Raw genomic sequence first — 20649 nt, forward strand, 5'->3', positions numbered from 1 at the left:
TAATCTACACTTTAAACGATGAGTTATGTTTTATCGGCTGTTTTATATCAATCTTGATTGTGCATAGCGTGCGGTTAAGGCATGTGTGATCTTGAGTAGATCTATTGGCTAGCAAAAACCATTTCATGACCCGCTATCATGGCCTGTGTGATTCTACCTCACACCCCACTGTTAGCACCATGGAGCGAGGATCGTCACATGGTAGATCTATTCTTGAGAGGGCATGACTTTAACTGTGCGCTATGCCTGAATTGGCTGTTTTAGTCGATATCGAGTGCTTTCACAAATAGTTCATGTCATGAGACTATTGAAGTAGAGATAGGTTGAAAGATGTGTTAGCCCCATGATCTTATTATTATATTATGGCCTATATGATTCTGCCTCATGCTCTACTGATATTAGTAATAAGTTAGGGTCATCGACTCTATTGTTGTTTCTACGGCCTACATGATTCTCCGCATGCCCCACTAGTCATAGCGATAGATGAGATCTAATATGTTCATTAGATTTATCTCTATTAAATGGTTGAATGATGATGAACTGTTTCTTTTATAAAGGGGTTCAGTTACTTGTAGTCATTGGCTCAGTATAGACTAATTATTATTAATATCTTATTTCCATTAACCAATATTTGTCTAAAGAATGATATTCATCCTGAACGATAATCGATTCTTCTCACACAACCCCATGAGCTTTAACTAATTTATTCTTATGAATATGCTGGAATTGACTATTTAGTCGATCTCCTTTCATATTGGCTCTTAGAGCCACACATTCGGGACTGTCTGGCAACACTAGCATGTTCTGCCCTAAATTACTGATAAACTTTCTCTCCTTGTCAATTGTAGGGTCAAATTGACTGGCATGTCTTGGGAGGAGTGCGTAGGATCGACCACCCCTGCACTAAAGCTAGGCGGATCTCCAGCTCCATCTAGCGAACCCTTCGGGCTTGCTCGTGTGCCCTCAGCACGGGACAAAAATTCCATGTCAACACATGTTTCTGGCACACCCAGTGGGACCCGACAATCGTCATGATGGTTCACGACAACAATGACATCCTTATGGTACACTATGAAGATCTACCTAATGGAGATAATGGTGTCATCAGCAAAGCTACAGAAGAATTTTAGAACAAGTGTTTGTTGTCCTACACCAAAACACGTGACAACACAATTGTTCAGAAATTTCTACTACCAAGAGTTCTATTACATGGACAGACAGATACAGTTGAAGCTGAAGACAGACGTTTCTTTACGGAAGTTGTAGACAAATCTATTTGTGATGCCATATCAAGCCATAATGAAGCTTTCTTGGACACATTCCACAATGCTGTGAAAGAAGCGATTCATGGGTTTCTAGTTGGTCAAGTTGGGCCGACTTATTACAACATTACAGATCCGTCGACCCAAGGGACTAATCAAGCCGGTACCAGCCATCAAGAAGCAGCACCAGCTGGTAATGGTGATGTTCAGGTAGTTTAGGGTTCATCTGAACAAGCTCAATGTACTACTACGAATTAGATATAGTATAATCCTGGACCATCAGTACAGCATGTGCAACAGCTAGCGGGGCAAGGTCAGAACCAGGTGATCAATTTTGGCACATCAGGCCACATACCGTCATCGGCTCAAAAAATAGCACCATCAATCCGAGGATCCGTAGAGATATAAAACCTCATGTCTATAATCAGTGACTTCAAGCAGCAAGCCAACAAAGGACCTAGCAGATAGAGATTCCACAATGGTATCACTATGGCATAGATTATAACACCCTTCACATGATTTCGAATCCAGGGTATTAAAGTGCATGGGATTTCAATCCATAGATGGGTTAGCAGCTGCAGAGAAATTCAAATCCACAAGCTAACAAGTTGTTGCTGAGGGTGACCGAGAGGATGAAGAATCAGTTCGGTCTGAAGCCAAAAGGGCTGACCTTTTCATAAAAATGCCCATATCCAGAATGGTATGATTTGGTCGCTCTTCCCACAAATTACAGACTCCCAGAGTTCGCTAAGTTCACTGGCCAAGACAGTACAAGCATGATAGAACATGTCAGTCGGTATCTTACACAGTTGGGCGAGGCATCAGTTGAGGATGCCCATCGAGTTCGTTTCTTCTCCTTGTCTCTGTCAGGGCCAGCCTTCACTTGGTCTACATCACTGCCAATCAATTCCATGGCCAATTGGGCTGACCTAGAGAAGAAGTTTCATACATATTTTTACACTGGGACTAGAGAAAAGAAGATTACCAATCTGACAACTATAAGGCAGAAGACTAATGAATCGGGCACTGAGTTTATTCAGAGGTTCTGAGAAACTAGGAACTTGTGCTTCTCCTTAAACTTAGCTGATGATCAACTAGCTGCTTTAGCCGTTCAAGGAATGCTACCAATGTGGAAAGATAAACTGTTGGAACAAGAATTTGATAACTTGGGTCAATTGGCTCAATGAGTTGCAGCGCTCAATAGCCAATTCCAGAGTATGTGCAGAGATACTCGATTTTAGAAGAGTACCATAGTGGCTGAAGCTTGTAATCCATACTCAGTCGATGATGGCTATGAAGATAAAGAAGAAGAGGTTGCTACAGCTAAATGGAATTAGGGCAAAAAAACACTAATGGTGCCAAATCCTTGGGGAAGAGGAGTCGAGGAGAGCTATGACTTTGATGTCACAAAATCAGACAAGTTCTTCGATTTCTTGCTTGAGAAGGGGTAGATCAAGTTGCCCGATAATCATGTCATGTTGTCCCCTGATCAATTGAAGAATAAGAAGTTCTGCAAGTTCCATAACGCTACTTCTTATTCCACTAATGAATGCAGAACTTTCCGGCAGCATATACAGAGGTCTATTCAGCAAGGAAGGCTCAAATTTGATACGCCTCGGAAAATGAAAATTGATGATAATCCTTTCCTAGGAGATCAAAACATGGTCGATGCTAGACTATTCAAAGGAAAGACTAAGGTCCTAACATCAACCAAATCAAGCGAGGCTAGGATAGTTGATCCCAGGATGCAAATATCGACCGATGAATACAGAGAAATTAGAAGATGTCGCGATAAGAAAAAGAGCCGATATGAGCAGCGGGAAACATCAAAAGATGGGGCGACAAAGCCACAAGTTACATGTTGGATCTTATTGAATAAGTGGCAGCAGTAGAAAGAAAAGGATTATCAGTGTTGGTTAAAAGATCAAGAATACTAGCGTCAACTAGAAAAAGAGAGGTACGAAAGGAAACAAGCCAAATCATATTGGAATTGTCCTTTCTTCAGACATTGCTGGAATAAAGGTTTGAAGTTGCCTACCAGACATGACTATCCAGAATGCAGCAATCAATATTGGGAGTTTAGGCAATCTCAAACCAACCACCAGTTATCTATGCTCAAGATGCATATTATCATAATAACATGGATCAACGCTTAAAAAATAGAAGTGTTCTGAAAGGATCAAGATGCCCAAGAGGGGGGGGGGGTGAATTGGGCTAATTCTAAATTTCCTTGCAATAATCAAATCCTATGGATAGCCCAATTAACCCCTTGTGCCTAGAAAAGTGTTTCTATCAAATCAACGCACAAATGACTTGCACCCTATGTTCCAAACTTACTCTAGCATAGCAATTCTAAGAATGTAAAGCAAGTATTGAATTGCTCAAAGTAAATACTCAAAGTAAGTGCTCAAAGTAAATAGGGAGAGAAAAGAATGCGGCGATGTTTTGCTGAGGTATCGGAGAGTCGCCACTCCCCACTAGTCCTCGTTGGAGCACCCACGCAAGGGTGTAGCTCCCCCTTGATCCGCGCAAGGATCAAGTGCTCTCTATGGGTTGATTCTTCGACACTCCATCGCGGTGAATCACCCAAAGCCACTCACACCTTGAGTTGGGTCACCCACAAGCTTCGCCAGGTGAACACCAAACTCCCAATCACCACCAAGCCGTCTAGGTGATGACGATCACCAAGAGTAACAAGCACGAACTCTCACTTGACCACGCAAAGCCTAATGAGAAGATGGATGCACACTTGTCTACTCTTGATTCACTAATGAGGTTTCACTCTTGGATTCTCAAATCACAAACATCTCACTAGGACCTTGCTCTTCTTGGCACTCACAAACGTGTTTCTCAGCTGTTGGAATGAGCAAAAGTAGCTCCACTCACGAGTGGAGCTTCTATTTATAAGACAGCCTAAAAAATGAACCGTTATGAGCTTTTGCGTTTTGACCGGATGCTCCGGTCAGTTCAACCCGCGAACAGTTTTCAAGTGATGACCGGACACTGTCAGGGTTCGGTCAGTACCGATCGGACGTGTCCGATCGCTCTTGGATGCTTACTGTAAACGACCGGACGCTGGATACTCAGGGTCCGGTCACCACTGACCGGACGCGTTCGGTCGCACTTTCTCAAGTCTGGACCCTTACTGGAGTCAACCGGACGCTGGCCCTCAGCGTCCGGTCACACGACCTTCCAGCATCCGGTCACACCAGACTTGTTCTTCATAGTCAAATGAACTGACCGGACCCTGCGGCCAGCGTCTGGTCGCACTAGAGCCAGTGTCTGGTCAGTATTTGACCCTCCATTCACTTTCAACTTTCGATCATATGTGAATGAAGTTTGCTCCAAAGGATTTTAGGCATTCATAGGAGCTACCTAGAGCTAGTTTTCACAAGTGTGCACCACACCTAACTCACTAGACTCAACTAGGTCAAGCTACCCATTCATACCCCCCTTTATAGTACGGCCAAAGGATAAAACAAAATCCTAAACTACTCTAAGTGTCTCTCCAACTTCAATTGACACTTAGAACTAGTTATCCTTAACCTTGTCGTCCATCCTTTGAAAACCGAAACGATTTCCATCATAGGGGCATGACAACCTCGATTGCCCAATCGATCTCCATTACCATGACCTAACTTAATTGCCTCTGCAAAACACACGTTAGTCATAGTAATCTTGTATTGACATTAATCACCGAAATCCACTTAGGGGCCTAGATGCTTTCAATCTCCCCTTTTTTGGTGATTGATGACAATACCACCTCGAGTATGTTAAGGAATGAGGTTTTTGAAGGGCTTGGTTCATATAAGCTTTTGTCGATAAGAGCAAAAGAGTTAGGCAAGCTTATATGACCCAAACCAACACAATGTACTCAAAGAATATGAATTAAGCATGAGTACGAGTAATAAAGCTCATTTGATTCGAAGTATAAGCATGGAAGCAAAAACAAATGAGCATTACAAGTGATATGACATATAGATAATGCAAAGTAGAAATCACACATGTCAACTATCACAATCACGTAGATAGCACTATCACATATATATAATAGTATGCATGAAAGTAAACACATGAATGCATAAGTAATAGTGTATCACACAAATAAAACTCCAAATGTATATAATGAACTAATACTAGATAACTAGCTCCCCCTAAAACTCGCTCCCCCTGAGTCTACATACTCAAGCCCTCTCCCCCTATGGCGTCAAACACCAAAACCTAAGGGTCGGTCGGCGGGGCTGCAGCGGACGAGTCGGGCACTGAAGTACATGGAGCAAGATGGAACTAGGCGCCATCATCATCTGACCCTGAGCTCTGAACTAACTGACCCTCTGAAGCAGGAAGTGTCGCTAAAGCGGTCTGGGTCTGAGCTAGGGCTGGTGCTACCTAGGAAGCTGCTAGTATGTCTATCATAGGATCTAACGAGGTGACAGACGAGGGGAGCCTCTGAGTAGTCACTGCGACTGGAGCTGCTGTAGACAGACCGGCGGTATGCATATGAGGCAGAGTAGGCATGCCGATCAACTCACTGAAGGATGCTCCAAGACTCCTAGAGACTGACGTCTCAGGCACGAATAGCGAGGAAGACTGCTCTGGTGTGAAGCCCGTCTGAAATGGAGTGAACTGCGGGGCTACCACGGGTGAGGCTAACCACTAGGACACCTGTATAGGAGGTGAAGTAAACCGAGCTGGAGGCTGTCCCTAACTCTAGAGCCCACTAGGCTGTACTACTGGAGTCATCGAAGTGGTAGGAGGCTGTGCAAGCTGGGGTGAAGTCTGTGGCAGTGGGATCCCAATGGCTGTCACTACATGCTGCATGAATCCCATGAGCTGCTGCTGCATAAGGAACTGCTGGTGCTGAAGGAGCTGCTGCTGCCACTAGAACTTGTCCTGACGAGCCTAAAACTATGCGAAGTTTGCAGCTGTCTCCTGTGCCTGGCGTGTCTGATCCTGCTATATCCGCTCAAGAATAGCAATGAGAGCAGGGTCTGTCTGTGGAGCAGGTGGAGCAGAACTAGAGCTACCGGCCTCTGCATCGTGTCTGCATGGAGGCATCTAAGGTATAGGCTGGTAGTCGTCGTCAGAGCTGTCACTGTACTCGCTCACCTCCTGCTGTGCCTCTAGCTCCTCCTCCTCAGTGGCGGTAATCCCTCTAATAATCTCATCCTACTGAGCTACAGACTCTAGCATGTTGGGACAATGGCTAGGCTGTCTGGGTGCCTGAGGAGTGGTGTGTTTGATCCTCTGTGATAGGTTGTAAGCTGGGAACTCTATGGTGGCACCTGAATACTCATCCATCATGCTAGGGGGCTTATCAAGCACTACTCTACGAATGAGGAATGTGATCTAGTGAGCATAGGGAAGCTGCCTGCGACCCTTGAATCCCTCAGCTATAGTATCCTCCATCTCTAAAAGTAGGATATCCCAAATATCAAATACTGTCTGCTGCATGATGGCATTAAGAAGCCAGAGCTATAAGCGAGTCAGGCCCTCCCTGTATCCCAACCTGGGAAGTAGTGTCCTCTTGATGATGGCCTCTAGTACCCTAGCTGTAGGAGTCAAGTCACTGGGGTTCCTGCTCGACCCCTCTCCAAACGGCTCCTTGAAGCAATGTCGCACTAAATCTGTAGGGGGCACCAACCCTCCATGAGGATGCCTGGGAGGCTCCTGCTGACCATAATAGACCTCATGCATCTTGACAGGCTGCTCCTGTAGCCTCAGTATCTCTCTGACTCTGCCACTTGTCACTCTGTAGTCTTTGCCTTTGAAGGCAAAGTGAATGAATCTATGATGTGGATCGATGTAGAGTGAAGCATAAAACTGACAGACCCAAGATGGTACATATATCCCCGTCTGTCCAATCAGATCTAACAGTCTTGGCAAATATGACAAGTATGGCCGAATGCTCTCTCCGGCTGCTGCCATAATAGACTCTATCTGACAGACTCTCTGAGATCTGAACACTGCCCCACTGTTGAGATAAGCATTGTAGAAGTCCTCCTGCAGTGGCGTGTAGTAACCCTCAGCTGCTCTCTCATCCCTCCTCAGAGGAAACCAAACCTCAAACTCAACAAATCACAGCTACTGAACCTGTCTGGCGGTGGCGGCTCTCAAGTCGAGGTGAACCACTAGAGGCGGACCCTGAGGTCTAGGCGGAGGACGTGAACCTCTGTGCTGTGTAACTAGCCTCGGTGGAACTGTAGCACTGGTACGACTCGAGCAGCATAGCTGAGGTGCCGGCTCGGTCTCCTGACCCTCCTGAGTCTCCTGGGCTGGCTGAGGCTCTGCTGGTGGGGGCTGCTGCTGAGCTGACGGACCCTCCTCAATGGCAACCCGTCGTCCTGCAAATGTGGCAGTCCTAGCTGGACTCCCGTGACGACGCTCAACATCCTCAATCACAGCTCTTAGTGCTGGTGAAACCGGCTGATCTACAATGACAACTCCGCTGCGGGCACCACCTCTCTCGACACGCTCTACGGCCTCTGCAACAGCTGCTGCTCTCGCTGTCTCTGCATCAGGGTACTTCCACTTCTTGGATGTCACCTGCTTGGTTGATTTGCCCTTAGATCCAGCTGGCTGGCGAGGTGGGGGCCTTCGATCATCATCACCTGGGCCACCACCAATGTTCTTGGTGCGAGCCATCTAAGCTGACAAGATGGTGAACTGCCACTGATGAAGATCAACTGTCAAACTGCCGCTTTCGAGGCTTGGCCTCGATCCTTACTTGCGAGCTTGGCTCCGAGTTGACTGCCAACTGCCACAAGAACCACAACGAAACCGACTCACTGCACGATAGAATAGATGGATATACAAATAAATACCATGTCTAATAGATGCGAAACCCTAATAGAGAAAGCAATGTACATGCGAAATTGAATCGAATGGCTTTCTACCTGACGATCAGCGATCCAAGAAAAGATAAGGCGACACGTGGGGGAATCCTCGGAACCGAGCTAGGGTTAGGTCAATCGAGGCACTGCGAGGAATTGGCTGTGGATCAGTACGAAGTACGGGTTGCAGCGCAAAATATGAGTAGCCTAAAGAATCAGCAGAAAAGGAAAGCTTACCAAGGGTTAGGGCTAGATGACTCCAGCAAGCTTCGGCGGCTTCGGCGCAGGCTTAGCTGGCTTGGTGGCGTGCGTGGCCGGCGCAGGAAGCTCGGCTGCTGGGCACGGCCGCTGGCGTGGGGTTGCGCTAGAAAGCCCGGGCGAGGCTGGCTGGACGGCGGCGTGGCGAGCTTGGGCGCAAGGTGGCCAGCGCGGTGCTGCAGAGGCGCGGCGAGGTAGTAGCTTGGCGGCGCGGCGAGCTTGGGTGCGAGGAGGCAGCGGCGCTGGCTAGGGCTCGGTCACGGGGATAAGGCGGTGCGGGTTAGGTCAAGGAAAGGGAACACAGAGGCGCGGTTATATGAGGATCCGAAGCGAAACAAAGAAGGAAATGGAAAAGAGTCCTGAAAACACGCGAGATCCACTGACCGGACGCTCTGATGGTAGCGACCGGACGCTACCACCCAGCGTCCGGTCGATTCCAGAGAGGTCCAAATCCTCTAGAATCAGGACCGGACGTGTCCGGTGGTCCATGACCGGACGCAGGTAGGGTCCGGTCAGTACAACTTATGTACCCTTCGATCGACCAGACGCTGAACCCTTCCTGACCGGACACACAGACACAGCGTCCGGTCACTCCTTCATCAGCAGTTCACCTCCTGTGAACTGACCGGACGCTGGACAGCAGCGTCTGGTGCAGCGTCCGGTGTACCTTTTCTAGCAAATCTTCAAACTTCCTTCGCGCTACCTGTTCCCAATCAAGTCCCAACTTGAATAAGATCCAAATAAACACCAATTGGGACTGATGTGAGTGACCTCTCTCAAACCCTCATATTTTTCAAAATATTTTGCCTTAGGCTATAATTCTTTTTAAGAAAATAGGCAACAAGAGGGCAAATGGAACAAAATGACAAAACAACATTCATGCATAGGTAATACTTGTAAGTAAATCTAGTTGCTTGTCAAGTTTGATCCAAGGTTAAGCTTCTTCACACGCTTTTCGGCGGTTATCTTAACCATGTTAGACAAGCCCTATGTGCATTGCCACAAATTAAACATGTTGTATATTACAATGAATGCAAGGGACAACACAAGCTCAATTTTTAGTGAAGTTACTAAAATCAAGTACATTGAGCTTATTCCGCAATCTACATAATGTAGCCTCATCTAGCGGTTTAGTGAAGATATCCGCTAATTGATCTTCGGATCTTACACCTTCTAGTGATATATCATTTTAGCCACATGATCTCTTAGAAAGTGATGGCGGATATCTATATGCTTGGTATGAGAGTGTTGAACCGGATTATTTGCAAGTTTTACCGCACTTTCATTATCGCACAAAAGAGGTACTTTCTCTAGAACTACTCCATAGTCTAGCAAAGTTTGTTTCATGTATAATATTTGTGCACAACAAGCACCCGCGGCAATGTATTCCGCTTGGGCGGTGGACAAAGCCACACTATTTTGTTTCTTGGAGGACCAAGACACAAGCGATCTACCAAGCAAATGGCACCCTCCGGATGTGCTTTTTCTATCAACTTTGCATCCGGCGTAATCCAAATCGGAATAGCCAATCAATTCAAATAAAGCTCCTTTGGGATATCAAAGACCAATGCTTGGTGTGTGCTTAAGATACCTAAGGATTCTTTTTACGGCAATTAAATGTGTTTCCTTAGGACTAGCTTGAAATCTAGCACACATACACACACTAAACATGATGTCGGGCCTAGATGCGGTTAAATATAACAAGCTACCAATCATAGAACGGTAGAGAGTTTGATCAACCGAGTTACCTCCCTCATCTAGGTTGAGATGTCCATTGGTAGGCATTGGGGTCTTGATTGGCTTACATTCATCCATCTTGAATCTCTTGAGAAGATCTTTTGTGTATTTCTCTTGAGAGATGAAGATGCCTTCTTTCATTTGCTTGACTTGAAAACCAAGAAAGAATGTAAGCTCACCAATCATTGACATCTCGAACTCCTTAGACATCAATTCACCAAATTCTTTGCATGAGTCTTCATTTGATGATCCAAAGATGATATCATCAACATATACTTGACAAATGAAGATATGCCCATCAAGCTTCTTGGTGAATAGTGTGGTGTCGACCTTCCTAATGGTGAAGCCCTTCTCAATGAGGAAGTCCCGAAGGCGCTCATACCAAGCTCTTGGGGCTTGCTTAAGCCCATATAGTGCCTTGGACAACCTATAAACATGATTAGGATATCTAGGGTCTTCAAACCTGGGAGGTTGATCAACATAGACTAGTTCATTAATAAAGCCATTTAAGAATGCACTTTTCACATCCATTTGATATAGTTTCATTTCATGATGTGATGCATATGCAAGAAGGATACGAATGGCTTCTAATCTTGCAACCGGTGCAAAGGTCTCTCCAAAATCCAAACCTTCAACTTGAGAGAACCCCTTTGCAACTAGTCTTGCCTTGTTCCTTACAACAACACCTTGATCATCTTGCTTGTTGCGGAACACCCACTTCGTTCCTATGACTCTTGCACCTTTTGGTCGCTCTTCAAGAGTCCAAACTTCATTGCGAGTGAAGTTGTTTAACTCTTCATGCATGGCATTGATCCAATCCGGATCTTTAAGAGCTTCTTCTACCTTGGTAGGCTCATAGCAAGAGACAAAAGAGTGATGAGCAATAAATGAAGTAAGTTTTTGAGATCGAGTCATCACACCCTTTGTTGGACTCCCTATGATGAGATCTTGTGGATGATCTTGTAGGAGAGGTGTATTTCTTCTATTGACCACTTGAGGAGGAGGTTGTGGAGCATCAACATCTTGTGCTTGTACCACCATTTGCTCATGGGAGATATGAGTATCTTCATTTTCTACTCTCCCATCTTTTTCACCATCTTGTGGTACATTTGATGAAGAAGGTTGGTCAATGACTTGTACATCATCTTCATCATCTTTTGTCTTGATGTCTCCCACCGGAATATTCTTCATAGCCTCCCTCAATGGTTCATCACCTACATCATCAAGATTCTCATGTGCTCCTTGGGAGCCATTAGATTCATCAAACTCCACATCATATGTTTCTTCAACCAAGCTGGTGGCATGATTAAATACTCTATATGCTTTGGACTTCAATGAGTAACCAACAAGAAAACCTATATCACAACGTCTTTGAAACTTCCCTAGGTGTTGCCGCTTCTTGTAGATATAGCACTTGCAACCAAACACCCTAAAGAAGGAGACGTCCGGCTTCTTCCCATTGAGCAACTCATATGGTGTCTTGACAAGGAACTTTTGAAGAAATAGGCGGTTGGATGCATAACATGCGGTGTTGATTGCTTCCGCCCATAGAGCTTCGGGGGTGTTGTACTCATCTAGCATTGTCCTAGCAAGAGTGATCAAAGTCCGGTTCTTCCTCTCAACTACACCATTTTGTTGAGGAGTATAGGTTGCAGAGACTTCATGTTTGATTCCAACTTCATCACAATAAGCTTCTATGTTTGTGTTGTCAAACTCTTTGCCATTGTCACTTCTTATCTTCTTGAGCTTCACTTCAAATTCATTTTGAGCTCTCTTGGCAAACTTCTTGAAACAAGATGCAACTTCGGATTTGTCATGAAGGAAGAACACCCATGTATACCTTGAATAGTCATCCACAATCACAAGACAATAGAGATTTCCTCCCAAACTCTTGTATGTTGTTGGTCCAAATAAATCCATGTGTAGGAGTTCTAGCACTCTTGTGGTTGACATGAAAGCTTTGGTTGGATGAGTGTTTGCAACTTGCTTGCCGGCTTGACATGCACTACAAAGCTTGTCCTTCTCAAACTTCACATCCTTCAACCCTCTCACCAAATCATTCTTCATAAGCTTCTTGAGTGAGCTCATCCCAACATGAGCAAGTCTTCTATGCCATAGCCACCCAAGTGTTGTTTTGGTGAATAGGCAAGTCTTCAAGTTTGCATCTTCGGAGGTGAAGTCAACTAGATATAAGTTGTTGTATCTAAATCCATTAAATATCACTTGTTTGTCATCTACTTTGGATACAACAACCTCCTTCTCGGTGAATAAGCATTGAAAGCCAAGATCACACAATTGCCCAACGGATAGCAAGTTGAAACTCAATGAGGCAACATAGAGCACATTGGAGATGGAATGATCATTTGATATTGCCACTTTGCCCAATCCTTTAACCTTGCCCTTTGAATTATCTCCAAAAGTTATTTTCTCTTGTCCATCTACCTCTTCATCTAGTGAGGTGAACATACGAGGATCACCGGTCATATGTTGAGTGCAACCACTATCAATAACCCAATGACTTCCACCGGTCTTGTAGTTCACCTACACACAAGAGATTCAAGCTTTAGGGATCCAAACTTGTTGAGGGCCCTTCACCTTCTCAACAAGTGACTTAGCCACCCAAATCTTCTTAGGCCTACTCTTGTTGGGGGGTCCTAAGAACATGACTTTCATCTTTCCACTAGAATCTTTTCTAAGCATGTAGTGAGCATTGAAAGCAAAAGGTCTAGCATGCTTGGGCAAGGGTTGTGGTGGTGGAGTTTGACACTCATGAGCAAAGTGGCCTTCTTGTCCACACTCAAAACATCTCTTTGGCTTTAGCTTTGGCTTTGATTGTTGGTGTTGAGCTTGAGCCTTCATTTTCTCTACACTTGCCATATATCCAATGCCACTTCTATCCATCTTCATGACGGTATTCATGAGTAGCTCACTTTGGAGATGCTTGCCTCTAGCAAACTTGCTCAATCCCACCATGAGATGCTCTTTCTCCATCTTGAGCTTCTTGTTCTCTTCCTTGAGAATATCATTGTTCTTCTCTTCCTTGAGTTTCTTGTTTTCTTCTTTGAGCTTCTCATTCTCAAGGATCAACTCTTTGTCATGATCAAGAGTTTCTAGCATAATGGTGTTGTGACTTTTCATCTCTTCAAGATCTTTCATGAGCTTCTCATGGTCACTCTTGAGCTTGACATACTCATCATAGTCATTGCACTCAACCACTTGCTTGCCTTTGCTACTAGATCCATGCTCAATGCTCTCATCAATTAAATCATCACATGAGGTAGCTATATCAATCTTAACAACATGGTTAGTAGCATCATGTGGCTCATTTGGTAAGAATTCTTGTGCAATAACAAGGGTATCATAATTGATCTTTAGAGTTGTATATTCATCTTTTAGCTTGTTGTGACTAGTGATAAGCTCATTATGCACCCACTCAAGTTTATCATGTTTATCTTTAAGCTCTTTCTTAGAAGATTTGAGCTCCTTGAGTTTGGATGATATAGAATCATTTGTTTCTTTGAGCTCATCATTAGCCTTTTCTAATGTATCACACTTAGCTAAGAGTGAATCATTTTTAGCATCAAGTTTTTCATTTCTAGCTCTACTCTTTCTAATGATCTTAGTGTATTTTCTTAATATTTTGACAAGATCATCATATGTGGGTGAATCATCATCGCTATCACTATCATCATCACTAGCTTGCTCATCATCACTACTATCATCACTCTTAGTTACCTTGCGTTCACCCTTGGCCATAAGGCATAGGTGTGTAGAGGATGATGGCGATGGTGGCGGTGAGGATGCAAGATCAATAGCAATGGCGGCCACCTTCTCATTGTCACTCTCATCATCGGATGATCCACTTGATGAATCAATGTCTGTGAGCCAATCACCGACAATATAGGCCTTGCCACTCTTCTTCTTCTTGTAGAAGTCTCTCTTTTTGCCTTCTCTCTTCTTGTATGGCTTGTTCTTTTTCTTTTCATCTTCATCACTTGAATCATCTTTCTTGCCCTTGTTCTTGAACTTGTCTTTCTTAGGCTTTGTGCATTGATGAGCTAGGTGACCAAGTTCGCCACAATTGTAGCAATCCATCTCAGAGATTGGCTTTCTTCTTGAGCTAGTGAAGAACTTCTTCTTCTTGCCGTCAAACTTGATGCCACTCTTGTTTAGCTTCTTTAGCATCTTGGCGGTCTTCTTCACCATGAGAGCAAGACTTTCTTCATCATCTTCATCACTTGAGCTCTCATACTCAAGTCTTGCCTTGCCCTTTTCTTGGCTAACAACACCATTTTATAATGGTGAATACATCTTTTTTCTTTTAACATTTTTCGTATTATTTGCTTCCAAAGACCTATGATAGTGGGGTCCTTGTAAACGAAAGCACCACTTAGCAATCAATGCCCTGTTCATTTTCTAACCCCAAAACACCATCAAACTTTTTCTACTTACAGAGGAACATGAATATCTCTTCTTTCTATATGAACCATGCCAGAGAAAGGTCCTAGCGAGTTTCGATCTTCAATTGGAGTTCTTTGGACAGCCGCTATAAGTAAGTTTATGAAGATGAGGTCTATTTCAAGTAACCTGTAAGGGAAATATTTACACTTAAAGTTCTAAAACTGCATTGAAGGCAAATGGCTTCCAAGCTAGTGACTCATATGGATCATTTAGCTCGGCTGTCTCCTTTTGAGGGCCAATAAGACTACTTGGTGAGGAAGTAAATTTTCTAGAAAACTCAGACTTTGAATGGATTGCGCGGACTATAACTCAGACACTGACTTTCTGGAGGTAGCTAAACTCACCATGGAATAAGGTTATTCATCTTATAGCGACATTCCTACATCAAAGATAGGGGAGGGGCTAAAACATTCTTAATCCACTCCCCGAACAAAATAAAAGGCTTTGTCCCTCAAGTTTGAGCCTAGCGCAAAAGCCAATTCCAAATTTTATATTTCCTGGCAAGTCTATGAGAGTCCTATTACGGATCATCTGATCTTTAGCTTGAATGGTCGTGTTTTTACATAATTAGGGTCTTTCTTCTGAGCTCTTCTATTACAGTACGGAAAAATCAAACCTATCACTCTCTAAGATGGGTAAAAAGAATTCAAGCTAGGGGAGCCTCTCTAACTACCTATACTACGCCCCCATTGATTGAAACCCTCGGGGAAAATGATCCCATAAACAATGGAATTATACAGTACGAAATAGCAAAAAAACAGACTAATTCGATTCTAAAAAATAGATAATAGATATCGGCTTTCTGCTCAAATTGTCCCGACGAGGAGAGAATTGAAATATTTGAAGATTGGATTTTGTAGTATACCATGAGCCAAACTATTACTATTTCATCTAACTTGGATAACCAAGGACTGAATTTGACCATGGATTCTGATAACTCGAGAAGTTTTGACTTGGTTATGATCCAAAGAGAAAAAGAAAGGTTTAACAAGCCATGAGAAAATAGAGTAAAGTAACCATACGTTTTGTTTGCAGAACGTGTATACGCCATACAATCGAAATAGAAACATGGACGATTCTAGAATTTGGAATAGATCCGTGGGGATGAGAGAAGTTGTTGTTGAGAAATATGAAATTGGAAAGGAAGTCAAACTCCCTATGGAACCTATGATCGGTTGTACCTATACTTGCAGGGATACGAAAACTCGCTATTCACTCAGTTTTGGTCAATAATAAGATTATGTAGGAGAGATGGCCGAGTGGTTCAAGGCGTAGCATTGGAACTGCTATGTAGGCTTTTGTTTACCGAGGGTTCGAATCCCTCTCTTTCTATTTCTGTTAATTCACCAACGTTACCAACCACAATGTATCAAATCAAATAGATTTCCGTAATAATACCTACAACTTCCCCCAATTCGACCAGATCCCCATGAGTGGGACTCCGCCCATAACATAATTGATAGATCTAAGATATGCTCTGGCAAGTAAAGGGGGTTTAATATATTGGTTTTGCTAGAAAGGCAGTTATGAATCAATTGACTAATCCAATTCCAATATCTTGATTTCGAGAAGCAATGCATCGTGAACCAATATATATATCGTCTGCTAATACACGACCAATTAGTGTTTGGATAAAAAGTTTTTCCATCATCCCATTTTGAGGACTCACAGAAATACCTTGGATAGTACCACAATCTCTTCTACGCACAATAATATGTTGAACTACTTCAACAAGTCTACGTGTAAGATAGCCAGCATCCGTTGTTCATACAGCAGTATCTACAACCCCTTTTCAGGCTCCATAGCAGGAAATTATATATTCCGTCAAAGAAAGTCCCTCATGTAAATTGCTTTGAATAGGTAAATCAATCATTTGTCCTTGAGGATCCGCCATTAACCCTCTCATAACTACTAATTGGTGTACCTAAGTTCCTCTAGCCCCTGAAAAAGACATTAGATAGACTGGATTAGAAGGATCCGTTATTCAAAAATTTGAATTCATTTCTTGTTTCAAATATTCACTTGTAGCAACCATATCTCAATGGATTGGCGTAAGTTTTCTACCGCGTAGCTCCATAATAATAGTGTTTCTCCAAAAGGAAACTCTATTGTTCCGCATCTTGGACTAACCATCCTTTAGAGGGTATTGTTAAAAGATCCTCGATTCCTAAAGAAATCGATGTAGTAGTGGCTTGATGGAATCCTAGAGTCTTTATTTGATCCAGTATATGGGATGTATATCCCATTCCAAAATGATCTATTAATCTGCTAATAAGCTGTTTCATAGCAGTTCTGTCTATCTCTTTATTATGAAAGGAGGTTGGCCCGTTCTGCCATACATAAGTACCGCCTTTTTTGGCTGAGTAGGATTCCACAATCGGCCTGAGTCAGTGATTCAAAAACTTAATTTACTCCCTTTCCTTAATCTCAATCTAGATTTGTGTGGCAAAAAAGATGGTACTAGCGAAATCGGAATGCCCCCCGAAAGGGGCATCGCTGAATTTAACTTCCTTGTTTAGATAGTGTATGAATAGGCCCAACTAAATCCTTGTATGGCTTCCTCTATTTCTCTATAAAAAGAAATATGACCAAGAGTGGTTCGAATGTATATAGAATGGATTCTTTTTTTCTATTTCCCACTACTAGATAGTGGGCATAAATCTCATGATAAGTCCCAAAAGATTCATATTGAACTTCAATCGGAACTTCTCTTGACCCAACGATGCGTTGATCTAGTTTCCATCGGAGCCACAAGGGACTATTTAAACTAATTTGTTTCTGTCTATAAGCTCCTAGTGCATCATAGGAACTAGAAAAATGGGGTTCTTTATCTTTCGTATACTTATAATAATTGTTATTATTGTAGTTTATTTTTTTATTTGGAGAGTTTCTGCAACTATTATATCTATTTGCACAAATACCTCGACGATTTCCAATCGTTAATACATAAAGTCCGATAAGCATGTCTTGGGTTGGCACGCAAATAGGATCTCCAATAGCGGGAGATAGGAGTATGAGAAAACATAAGTAAACAAGCTTCCGCCTGAGCTTCCAAGGATAAAGGTAGGTGAACAGCCATTTGATCCCCATCAAAGTCCGCATTGAAACCCTTACACACTAATGGATGTAAACAAATAGTACGTCCCTCTACTAAAGTGTGTTGGAAGGCCTGTATGCCTAATCTATGCAGGGTAGGTGCTCTGTTCAATAGGATGTCCCCGCATAACTTCTTGAAGTATTTCCCATACAATGGGTTCCTTTTTCCCAAATTTTCCGTTTAGCAATCCAGACAATAGAAGTAGCATGTTTCATGATTAAATCGTGAATTACAAATAGCTAAAAAAGCTTTATTGCTATCTCTAGAGGTAATCCACATTGATGTAATTAAAGCGAAGGCCCCACAACAATGACAGAATGCCCCAAGTAATCGACCCGTTTCCCATGCAGAGTCTCGCGAAACCTCCCCTCTTTACCCTCAATTACATCTGAAAGTGATTTGTATACTTTATTGTGACCATCCCTCGTCGGTTGCCCGTAGGACCCACTATCAAGAAGTGTATCCATGACTTCTTGTACCAATTTTTCCTAGCACATTACTAAATCTGCTGGTCCTAATTCACTTCTTTTTAATAGATAAGCAAGGTTCTTCCGACGGATAACTCTCTTATAAAGTTCATTAATATCCAAAGTCACTACTTTATCCCCAGACCTATAAACAATGGGTCTCAATTCGGGAGGAAGAACCAATAAATTGTACATACGAATGTCAATCTTCATTTTTGTATATTAATACACTGGTAGGGGTCAATCAGGCAAATCCCAAAGTTGACCCCCGAATTGCTGCCGAACTGCTCTACTGATCTTCTCTCTCTTCAGACTCACTAAACCTTCTCAAAGACTCCTTTTGCATTGAGAATACAATTCCCTCCTTCTCACAAGAAGGCAAACCTTGTACATTGATCGAATCTTCTTTTGCATCTAGAAGAGAGGCTATGGGCTATCCGAGAGAGTGGTTCAGGTGACTACCGGAGTCATTGATTAAGCAGGTCAGATGGGCTTAGTAGGGCTCGAACCTACAATATCACCATTATGAGCGGTATGTTTCAACCAATTAAACTATATGCCCAATCGGATCTCTACATGCCGGGAAGAGCGGACAGAAAGAGGAGACCCTTTGCTCTATCTCCTTCTTCCTCTTCCTGGGGCCCTAGAGTAACTGAAAGGAAAGCCCTATTAAAGAAGCTAAGTGACTTTTGTCACTCAAGTAGTGAGTTTGAGAGTGGTCGTTAGGGCAACCACTTGTACTTCTAGGCCTTGGCGACCTATAGTCTTGTTACGCAACATAGCTTCACTCGATTCAGTAAATCAATAGTTCAAACCAGCCCCCTAATAGATTAGATAGTGGCCCTTCCACTTTGGTATAGTTGACCCTACCTATTGACTCAAGGTAAGACCTCTGACTCAAGGTTCATAGGAAGGGGGAACCCAGACGTAGTGGGATGTAGGCATCAGTTGTTTTGGTACTTTTGCACTACCTACGTCTTACTATTTATTTTGTAACCGGCTTTTCATTGGTAGGTCAGTAGGCCTTTTAGAAGGCAAACAAATGAAACCACGGGCGCTAGCGCTATCTTGTTCACTTTTGTCAACTGAAGTCGCGTGTAGCACCAACTAACTAATAGCTAATAGAGCACGGAGCCCCGAGTCTAAGCGAGCAGAGCCATTTCTTTCTACTGTCTTCAAAAGAAAAAGGGTACTAAAGGCGAAGGGCATTCAGTTGTACATCTACTTTGGTTTTGGTATAGTTACAAAGGTAACCGGTAGGTGACTGTTGAATCGACAGTAGTTACGAAAGGGGGAAATAGCTCAGTTGGTTAGAGTGCTAGTCTGTCATGCTAGAAGTCATGGGTTCGAACCCCGTTTTCCCTGCACGATCTTCCTCTTCCTGCTCGACTCATTTTGTCTTCACTAGGAGCTGCTAATCCTAGTGTAGCATTCAAGACAATTATTCCTTCTTCGGTCTCCCTCCACCCCGTTTGTTTGTTGTGGGTTGCGTCTCACTGTAGGCACTTAATGAATGAGTGAAGATCTTCCTTCCCCTTGTGTCTTACCAAGGAATGAGTTCCCACTTGTGGCAAAACAAAAGTATACCATCCCACCCGACCTCCCCTCGGGGGGTTAAGGTTCCTCTCAGAGACTACCAGTCTACAAGAAGCTGGCAGAGCTTTAACCATTGGACCACATCCATCCATCCTCCTACCTAAACAGTGATGCCTTTTCTTATTCGTTCTTTGAATTACGCTAGTGGAGACTAATTCCTTCCGGCTAATGAAGATACTACCCCAGTCTTCCCATTCATTCCTAGTGGATCCTTCTTATCCCTTTTCATTGAACGAACCAAGTTCACCTATACGAGAGTGAGGAATAGAAATCCTACAATCAACTTCCCACTTTTGATGTCCCATTTGATGATTCTGCTGCATCTTTAGAAAAGAAAAGGAGAAGGATAGGGGTCGCTAGTCAGAAAAGCAATAACTATCAATTCAAATTTAGAATGAATCAAATCTCCCCAAGTAGGATTCAAACCTACGACCAGTCAGTTAACAACCGACCGCTTTACCACTGAGCTACTGAGGAAGAATGGACTTAAGGAAGCTGACTCTCGTTCTTTGGACCAACCAACCAAAAAGAAAAAAAGTTCGTCACTTTTTCTCTTTCACATACAACGGGAGAAAGGGTGACGATAGCAATCCCCTTTGCCTCCCTAGCTGGGGAGCCGCCAGGACAAGATAAGGGGGGCGGCGGTCAACCATCAACTCTCAATATGCATATTGATCAATCGATCTCTGCGTCCTGCCAGTTCGCTAAGTAGACTCACTCTACCAAGGGGTTGGTTCCTACCAATTTCCTTGCTGATCAGCAAGGGAATTGGCAAGTATGAGAGAGAGGACTCTCTCTATCTCTCCGAGTTTCAACTACTAAGTGTAGCTCTTAAGAAGTTCAGCTATTCTAAATGTAAATAGATTTCGATCAAGCAAGCAGGAGAAATTGGTCCTTTCATCTCTCTATCTGCTCCATGCTCTATAGCCTAAGGATCA

At 43.3% G+C, this 20649-nt stretch overlaps 3 non-coding genes across 3 annotated transcripts; 2 read left to right on the forward strand and 1 right to left on the reverse strand.

The window, feature by feature from the left end:
- Positions 1-15796: 15796 nt before the first annotated feature.
- TRNAS-GGA (transfer RNA serine (anticodon GGA)) lies at positions 15797-15883 on the forward strand. The gene has a single exon. It is a non-coding gene; the product is annotated as a tRNA-Ser (tRNA).
- Positions 15884-19406: 3523 nt separating this feature from the next.
- Positions 19407-19480, forward strand: TRNAD-GUC (transfer RNA aspartic acid (anticodon GUC)). The gene has a single exon. It is a non-coding gene; the product is annotated as a tRNA-Asp (tRNA).
- A 636-nt stretch (positions 19481-20116) lies between these two features.
- Positions 20117-20188, reverse strand: TRNAN-GUU (transfer RNA asparagine (anticodon GUU)). The gene has a single exon. It is a non-coding gene; the product is annotated as a tRNA-Asn (tRNA).
- Between the last annotated feature and the right edge of the window lie 461 nt (positions 20189-20649).

This window comes from Miscanthus floridulus, chromosome 10 (genome assembly GCF_019320115.1).
Source record: "Miscanthus floridulus cultivar M001 chromosome 10, ASM1932011v1, whole genome shotgun sequence".
Classification (NCBI taxonomy): Eukaryota; Viridiplantae; Streptophyta; class Magnoliopsida; order Poales; family Poaceae; genus Miscanthus; species Miscanthus floridulus.